This window comes from Brassica oleracea, chromosome C2 (assembly GCF_000695525.1).
Source record: "Brassica oleracea var. oleracea cultivar TO1000 chromosome C2, BOL, whole genome shotgun sequence".
Classification (NCBI taxonomy): domain Eukaryota; kingdom Viridiplantae; phylum Streptophyta; class Magnoliopsida; order Brassicales; family Brassicaceae; genus Brassica; species Brassica oleracea.
The window spans coordinates 24,208,416-24,215,832 of record NC_027749.1 but is presented as its reverse complement, the minus strand read 5'-3'; the positions used below and the strand labels follow the sequence as shown (position 1 = coordinate 24,215,832).

Genomic DNA, 7,417 nt, shown 5'->3' with positions numbered 1-7,417 from the left:
AAGCATCTAATCCCTTAGGTTGAATGTTACTAAAGCAAACATGGAGAACAAGTCCAATAGCAATCTTAACTCCTTTAGCAACTAATCTCTTAGGTAAAGCAAGCTAAAAGCATTGAAGAGTTGGTTCAGGCATTTCATCATACATCTTGTGGACATGAAATGCCTAGAGATCTATTTTAGTATGATCAAGACTAAAATAGCATTGAGAACCCTCAACAAGCAAGAAAACAAGTAAATCTAACACTAAACACCCTAGATCTTCTCTAATCACCTTTAATCACCCTAGCCCATGAATCCAAGATTAGTCTACTCACTAATAGACATGAATAACCCCAAAACCATGGATGATTCAAGGTTAAACATGATTAGAAAGTAAGATAATCAAGCAAATATAAGAAATTATGATCAAGATTAGATCTTTGATTTCATAGATCTTTGTGATTAGAAAAAAATAAGATGATTCTCCACTTTGGGATTACAAGAGTATTTATATGTCTTTGGTAAACCTAATGGTTTCCATTAAAAAGTCTAAAAAGCCCTTTAAAAATATTAAAATTCAACTAAAGCAAAGACGCGACTCGGGTAGAAATCACGGGCGACAACCCGAGTTGGTTTCCCCGTGTTGGACCGTCGAGCAGCTCTGTTTCATGCGCGCGGGTAATGGAACCCGCGGCCTTCACCCCGAGTCGAGACGTCGCGACTTCTTCCTCTTCGTGCGCGCTGGTTCGGCTCCCCGTGTCTCTCGACCCCGAGTTGAGACGTCGATGCTTCCTCTTCTTCGTGCGTGCGGGTTCAGGATCCCGCGAGAAGACCGAGCCGAGAGCTTCAACCCGCGTCGTCGAGCTTCATCTCCTCCGTCGTGAGAAGACCGAGCCGAGAGCTTCATTCGCCATCACGGGTTCACGACCTCTCTAACTCCGCGTCTCACTCCCAGATCTGAGCCGTGGTCTCAGGTGCTCGAGTCTCGTCGTCGTCGTGCTTCCCGCGGCTGGAATCAGCCTCGCCGTCAACCAGATCGTGAAGCTCGTGTCTCCCATGGTGAAGTTTCGCTTATTTGCAGATCTAGTCCCCGACAGTTTGCTTCTTTTCACTTGGGCTCCAGAACTTTTGGATAATTACTTTTCGACCCCAAAACTCTTGAATATGCAGAAAGGTCCACCCGAATCAGCCCCAAAACTTTCAATTGTGCATCTTAGACCCTGTCAAATGCAATTATGTATGCAACTACAATTTAACACCTAAATGCAACCTATAATGATCATAATAAGCATAAATATGAATTTAAAACTTATCAAAATCAAGAGATATCACCTTTCCCAATTTTCAGGCTTCACAGCTCAGAACTTTGATCAATCAAAGGTGAATTTACTATATTTTTTTCCAACAGAAGTGTCAAGTTTTCAATGTTATTTTTTGCGGAATATTACATCTCGAATTGGCAGAATCAGCTATGTCAACGAGGCCAGATTTAGAGTTCAACACATCAACCAAATTGACAAAATTATCCATCTCGTTTTTGATGTATGCCATCAAAATTTAATTTAATCTTTAACTCGAGTCCTGAAATGGCTTTTTGTTGCAGGCTGTACAAAGTCTTGAACATTCTTGAGTTCAATAGCACGAGGCAAAATATGCTAATAATAGGGCGTGATAAAGATGGGAAACTCTGGCTACTTTTTGAAGGACCAAATAAGTAAGTGTAACTGGTGATTTCATATAACAAAGTATACATATCTTCCTTTTCAAATTATTTTATGCCACTTCCTTTTCAAAAATTTGGAGAATACATGCTTGATCATTAGTACATTATATACATATGGGATTGGTCATATAATACACTGAAAACGTAACTTCAGTTACTGACTTTTTATGGGATGTTAACACAACGATATTGCTATATTTATTACAAACTCATGTTGGATGTGATCTTGACTTGAGGAATCTTTTCTTTTCATAGATTTATAATTCTGCCAGCAGAAGCATGTAATACAAAGTTTGGATATTTATAGTTAATTAACTAACTTGTCATGATCTGTGTTTGTACCAGGTCAAAGTTGGGTGCACAAGGCATGAAGCAACTGTGCTTAATATAGATACAAAAGCAAATGTTGTGTCAAGTTAAATCCTGGATAAAGCAATTCCATTTTTTTCATGACTTCACCAACTTAACATCTAGTAATAATAATAATAATAATAATAGGATGTGTTACCCAGCCCAGCTCAGCCCTAATTAATCTCAGCTCAACCCTAAATGAACCCTAATCCTTTTAGAGCTCTTCCAAAGTATGTAAAATAGGGTTAAACCCTTTAACCCTATTTAAGCCATTTATATTTTTAACCGTTTTTTAGACACAACAACGTATAATACTAAATCTTTTATAATGATTCAAAGTCTCAAACTTCAGACTAGTCTCTTAAGCTTCAGCATCAGCTTCACCCTCTCAACTGCATCCCTCGTGTTTCTTAACCTGAATGTTCTTCTCTTCATCCATGAAAGTACAACATACACATTTTTTTCAACCAGAAAATGCCCCTGAAAGCACAAAACACATCCAGAAAAATTCAATTATCTATATGACATTCAAGCACATAACAGAACAGACAGACTACGTTACAGACAAGAAAACAGTAAAGTAAAACCCATCATCAAGTTAAGAAAAGATGGAGAACACCAATTCATCAAACTAGAAACAAGACACAACAATAGCAAGACTAAACATTACAACATTCTAAACGACACACACCAGTAGCAAGACTATAAATTACACTAAATCGGTCCTGAACACACGTATCTGATAATCATAAACTAGAAAATCTTGAAAGTATTAGAGAAATAAACTATCTAAACAGAGCATCTAGCAAACAGAAATCAAACAATCACGAAAACATAAACTAAGATTTGGGTATTACCAGAACATGATCGATTCCAAGTCAGTATCAATAAACTTTGTTCTGTGGTCCACAGAGTCTAATCTTTCTTTATTTCCTTGTTTTTTTTATTTAGAAATGTGTGCACTGTCCTGTGCTTATGATAGCTATTCTTGCTTCTGTTGTGGGAACCATCATCAGCACTTTCTCAATAATAAACCCAAAGCCAGTCTCTTGGGTGCTTCCCTCGATTATCTGGATGATGCTCTTGGTTCTCTGCACTGCTGTTACTATTGGGTTTAGATAATGTCAAACACCTGGGAAATGCATCGGGGTATAAAGATTCTTTTCACCAGTCGGCTCAAGAGATTCTGTTCTTGAAACTTTGCTGTTGGTTGCAGGTTTGGCTGTAATGGCGGTTATGCTGGCACAAGCCATCTGTTCTAGCCCATCTGGTTCCTTCTCTTCTCCTCCTCAGTAGAACTTCTCTGCCTCACTCACCAAGTTCCAGTTCCATGAAGGCGCTTGGCTTCCCATCTTCTTATCCCTATTCTTCATGATCATCATGTTCGTTTCACATTACACCACCATCAAATGTCCCTCGCTCTTGAATGGCTTCTTGCATTAGGTCCAAGCCTCGGGATCCCCGCAGCTATGTTCTTCTACTTGAGCACATGAGGTAATTGTGCATTATAATAACCTCGAGGCTTTGCTTTTGTTTCCGCTCGAGTTGCTTATAATGGGAAGAAGATTAAGCATGAGATGTGAGGAGTCTGATTGGTATGAGATTCAAGTGGTTTTACCTGTGGGTTCTCTTGTCGTCAAGCTATTTCTGCAACGGGGATTATTGTTCTTGGGTTTGTTTAACAAGCTGTTGACAGTTGTGATTAATTTGGCTGTGAGGGATAAGCATGCTACATTTGTTGGAACTTTGGGGCTTTTGACTTGTATGTTTGGTGGGGGTTATGCATCAGCAGTCTACCATCAGGAAACCAAATGCTGATGCTGCATGAAGCAGAAGCCATTGATACAACATCATTGACTCAAGCTACAGATATTGTTGTTGATGGAGTGATGCATAAGATTAGTGAAGATGAAGAAGCTGGATACATATGATGATTCTGAGAACAGTAAGTACGTTGGAGGCAAGCAAAGACGATGAACATGAGGAGGTGATCACTACGAAGTTGACGCGAGACTGCAAATTAACAGAAGCAGACAAGTCTCTTTGGGCTACAGAGGAGATTGACAGAATAAGTGCACTATCTCATGTACTGGTTTCTGTATCGGAATCCATCCTTAGAGATACTTTGTCATGCCTAAGAGTGTTTCGAAAATTGCAAGTCCTCCTAAACAAGTTCAGCTCTAACTTATGAGCAATAGAGAGACGTGGAGGAGACACAAGACTGACTCTTTGCAGCCTGTTTCAGCATCGGAGCAGTGTAGTGGGCTGAGTTCTGAGCCTTGGGATACAGTTATATGGAGCAGCTGACTGGCTTAAAACTGGAGACAGATTCTTTGGAGATACCTCGTTTGCCTGATGTAGACCGAGAGAGAGCTTCCTGGATGTGCGACAGGGAATTAATGTCTCGACCTCAGTTACACACTGAATTTGCTAGTGATTTATTGTCTGTTCATCATATAGTCTCTGTGAGAACTACAAAGAAGAGGAGAAAGTGCTTCGAATCATGGCATTTTGAGTCTAGCTACAAGAGTGGAGGTAAGCAGTGGAAGGATTATGTTTTTTTTGTGAGCAAAACCAGTGTACATGGCTCTTGTCTTATATGCCAGACCATTCAAACAAAACAGAGCAATTATCAGAAACATTGGGTCATAACAGAGAGTCAGCTTAGTTTGGTAGCCGTTTTCTCTGAAGATTGATATGCTTGAGATTTGTTTGTGTTTGGTGATAACCGTAGAGAGTTTAGTTTATATAGAGACACTTGGGGCCTTGACTCTTACATGTAAATGGTAGAATGAAAAGGCTAAAGTAATTACATAGGAAACTCGTTAACTAGAGAACATAGTGTCTGGATTCAAGGGTTAACAACATTACTAGGCTTGAACTTGAGGGACAAAGGCAGTGGTGAGGAGGCAAGAGCATGTTCATCACCATTCTTGTGGTCAGAGTCATTGTCGTCATCAGAGTAACCTTGGAGCACGTCACCTTCTTGAGGAGTGAAACAAAGAAGAGCACCAATCATAGTAGACCAGCACTTGAGAGAGTCCAACGGTTCTTATTGCACTGCAACACCCAGGTCCAGTGTAATAAGTCTCACCGGTTAAGGAAGAACAAGATCAACTCTCCAGCAGTGTTGAAGCTGCATCAGTGAGTCCCAGCAGTAACCTGTTTCTTCTTCATCATCGGTAGACAAGGCTTGTGGAAGGAGAAGGTGCGTGCACACCAACGGTTGGCTTCATGAGTAGTCGAGATGTCACTGTGGGTGAAGCCACAATGAGCATGACCATCACAGTGAAGGTAACCAAGAAACTTGGTTTAGTAGCGCCATTAGAGAGTTGAGGAAGTGAATATGGTTGAGATTTGTTTTGTGTTTGTGATGAGAAGTGAGTGAGTGATAAAACTTAAGAGTGACACTTGGTGCATTGACTGTTACAAGTAAATGGTAGAGTGAAAGGGCTAAAAGTAATTCGATAAAACATAAGCTATGGATTCATGGGTTGCAACTGTACTAGGCTTAAATTTGAGGGAGAGAGGCAGTGGTGAGGAGGCAAAAGCATGTTCATCAACATTCCCACCAATCATAGAATGCAATGGTAGCCACAGGGATAGAGTTATAGAGTTTTGTCTTGATACAACCCAACTTCTTCAACGTTATTCTCTCTGATAAGCCTAGATGGTGTTAAGCCTGATGATCAGGGCAGCGTGTCTTCATCAACACTAAAACACACTCATCAAACTGCGCAAGAGCCACTTCCTGCAATTCTATGTGATTTGGGTTCAAAGCAGTCTCTGTCAGCATCTCGTTGGCAGGAACCAACTCGTTTTGATGTGGTTAGAACTGATTCAGTTTCACATATTGATGGAGTTCCACCACTTGATGTTTTTTCTTCAGAATAAATTATACTATCCATCAAACTGTATATCAGTGACATGCTTTTGACCAAATTGTGATTCAAGTTTCAGTTTCCTCCAAAGTTTTGCTAGATTCCTTTGCACCACAAGATTCTGGTTTCTTGACAATATTGTCCAACGGAGAACCAATTTGATCTGGTGCAAAGCGAATCAATAGTTTCTCTCTGCTTTGACAGTTTTTTTGTCAGGGAATTTTTAAAGGCAATGATTTTTGCTCAAATTATTTATATTCATATTTGTTGGATTCATTATACACTCAATTTTACTGGCTTCAAGTAACTCTCGATGCAATATTTTAACATATAGTCTGACTAATAGGTACAACCGTACAACAGTCAATATGTCCGAGTGGTTAAGGAGACGGACTTGAAATCTGTTAGACTTTATACATACAGTTGAGTTAATCATATAGCATATTTTTAGAATGTTCAAAAAAATTTCAACTTAAAGATCAAGCTAGGTGTTATGCCCGCACATGCGGGCATAGTGTTCTTATAGATATTTACATGTTTATAACTATTAAACATAATAAATTATTAATTATGTTTTTAAAAAGATTAAACTTTCTAAATTTTTTTTTGTCATAAAAAACAGACTCATACTGACTCTGTGAACCACACCGGGAGATCTTGATCCATGTGAACGACGAAGACGGTTGTTTCCTGATACTGCGTGCTAGACTATCCGCCTTTGAATTTTGCGTCTTCGGTACATAGATGATCTTTGATCTAATGAAACTCTCTCTCAGGGTTTTGATATCTTCCAAATAATTTGCAAATGTTGGCATTTCTTCTAGTTCTGAAACCATCTTCACCAATTGAGAACAATTCGTTGCAAATGTAACCTGAAATTGACGTAAATTTTTCATACATTCCATTGCCCATAATAGAATTTCTATCTCCGCATGCAGAGGAGTTAGACAAGCCCGTACATTCCTTGCCCCCAACAAACCAGCAAAACCTTCTAAAGTACTAAGCCAACCTTGTCCTGAGAAAACATCATTTTCTTTCAATAGCCATCTGTGAAGCACCATCTTCCTAGAATCAAAGGAATGGTTGTAGGCTCAACCGGTAAGACTCTCATGTTTTCCTTGGGTACATGTGCCTCAGCCCAGAGTGTTGATTCTGTTTCTCCCATTTTGAGCGTATCTCGACGATCCATATCCAAATTACTAAAAACTTTACTATTCCTTCCTTTCCAAAAAACTTTATAATTTATAACAAAATGGTTTATTTTCAGATAAAAACAAAATATATTTAAAAATTATCATATGTTTTTTTAAAATATATTTTATTTTTGAGAATTTTCTTATATTTACTTATAGTCAATTATCTAATATAACATATAAATAAAATATCATTAGTATATATTCATTAGTTTTTATCAAATATATATATATATATATATATATATTTTCTTTTTGTTGTGTTAAATTTTAAAAATTCACATATTAGA

At 38.5% G+C, this 7,417-nt stretch overlaps 1 long non-coding RNA gene and 1 pseudogene across 1 annotated transcript; one reads left to right on the top strand and one right to left on the bottom strand.

The window, feature by feature from the left end:
- The first annotated feature begins 572 nt into the window (after positions 1-572).
- Positions 573-2,134, top strand: LOC106325419. The gene is made up of 3 exons (XR_001266901.1): positions 573-1,153; positions 1,583-1,693; positions 2,048-2,134. It is a non-coding gene; the product is annotated as an uncharacterized LOC106325419 (long non-coding RNA).
- A 2,592-nt stretch (positions 2,135-4,726) lies between these two features.
- LOC106323804 lies at positions 4,727-6,995 on the bottom strand (annotated as a pseudogene).
- Positions 6,996-7,417: the final 422 nt, after the last annotated feature.